This window comes from Salvelinus sp. IW2-2015, unplaced genomic scaffold, assembly GCF_002910315.2.
Source record: "Salvelinus sp. IW2-2015 unplaced genomic scaffold, ASM291031v2 Un_scaffold2162, whole genome shotgun sequence".
NCBI lineage: Eukaryota > Metazoa > Chordata > Actinopteri > Salmoniformes > Salmonidae > Salvelinus > Salvelinus sp. IW2-2015.
This window is the reverse complement of record NW_019943493.1, coordinates 136,894-138,908: the sequence shown is the minus strand read 5'-3', so window position 1 is coordinate 138,908 and position 2,015 is coordinate 136,894.

The following is a 2,015-nucleotide window of genomic DNA, read 5'->3' as shown; positions in this document are numbered from 1 at the left end:
CATCAGAAAAATCTTTACCGTTCCACAAGATCAACACTTATCGCGGCCTTAAATTGTCTGTCCCCTAAGTTCAGCAGTGTGTACTAAAATATCATGAGTTTGGAAACCAAGAGGGGGTCTGTCTGAGGGGCTGTGGCACAACAACATATGTCGAAAATCTGAAATGGCACCCTATTCCCTTCATAGTGCACTACTTTTGACAGTTAAAACTCTTTTTAATACAGTGCCATTTTGGACGCCCCCATCGTCAAAACAGGTAATGGGAAATAGGGAAATTAAGAATACAGTGCTTCCATATTGGAATTGACTCTCCAGCTTGGACATTTCCCATGCATGTGCAGTCCGTCTGCGTCTTAATCTATTTCCTCTCTTCCTATCTCTATTAAATATTTCCCTCAATTTAGGAAACTCAAGTTGACCTCTCGATGATGGTTTGCGGTTTTAATGAATCAAGTCAGGCTGTGGTTTTAGTTTGGGAATCAATTTGGAACACTGCCACATTCTGTCTTTCTTCTTTCCAGGCTACAGATAAAACATGTTCGGTATGTTCAGTGACTGGAAGTCAGTGTTGCAAAATGCTGAACGCTGCATTTTCTGGCAGCTGATTAAAGGGGTAGTCAATAGGGGAAACAACTCATCTGTGAATGACAGGTCTGGTCTGGTCCTTTTCCTATTGGCCATGACCGAGGAGAGAGTTGTCGAGCGTAGATACAGGAACGTGACATGGACACACACCTGCGTCGAATGGAGCAGATGACGCTACGACGTACAAAACTCATCCTTAACAGTTGAGATATTTCAATAAGTATATGTACATGTCCATAGACTTGTAATTAGCTGTTGTAATTGTCGACATGGGTTGTTATAACCCGACATGGCTGTGCGTTTTTATTACCCTTTACAATATCCTCCTGAAATYCAGATGTTTTATTTTTTTATGTTTCATTTTTTTGAGTGGGGGAAAAAAACATGTCACAAATATTTTTTTTCGCAAATATATTGTTATTTTGTAAGTGCCAAATTGTCCTCTTTAGTGGTCATTAGGACGTAATATGAAAAAAAAGACATTACAGTCAATGGGTACAGTAGGTGAAAAACAAGACTGCTGCATCCAGGTTTCCACTATAGGCGACATTTCTTCATAAGCTCTTAGTTAGCTSTAAGATATTAAAAAATATTGTAATAAAATATTACACAGTCCTGACAGCTCACTTAACTATTCCTGAGATACTCACTTAATAGAAACGATTTGAATATCAACCTCRTAAAAATGATCATTAATAATTACACACACTTCTTTTCAAATGTTCATAAAATGAGCTATTTTTTGACGGAAGACATTTTTTGAAGAACCAGAAAGATATAGGTGTTAAGGTCACTCCCCCATATCATTGAAAAGCCCAGAATATCCTCTCAAAGGGACAACAGGACTTAATACAGTGGCTTGTATGGCCTCAGTGATACGGACCAAGAACTAATGTYCACTAGAGAGGACAAAAAWKYATTTCTGGGTCTCAGGAGGATATGACTGAAAAGGAAAACGACTTTCAGGAGCAACAGTAACAATTATCTCTGCATTATATCTTCCTTTKTGTAATTTTCCAAAGAAWTTGCTWATCTCACAAGCCGTACGCACGACMCAATCATCTATCTTTGACTAGGCAGATTAAGGAAGAGGCTGARGTACACTATTCTCAGASCYGGCCAAMGTTCTATCCCRCTTCCRCCGTCCCATWAAAAATGATGTCCCTCCCGGTTTCAGAGGGAAGAGGAGAAAAGTTCACGACGAGACGAAGGAGAAGACGTTCCTCCTGTTCTGAGACGGACTGGCTTGTTTATCGTAAGAGGTTGACTAAAGGGCCATGCCAGAGTTCCGCACATTTGTTTATCTGTGGCACTTCTTTTCAAAATGGCTTCCTGGTCTTGAGATATGGCTGTAAACAGAGAGTGCCGGTAATTGGAAGAAGACATTTCTCTGTGTGCCTCGCAGTGATAAGAGAGCTGGAGTTGAAAAG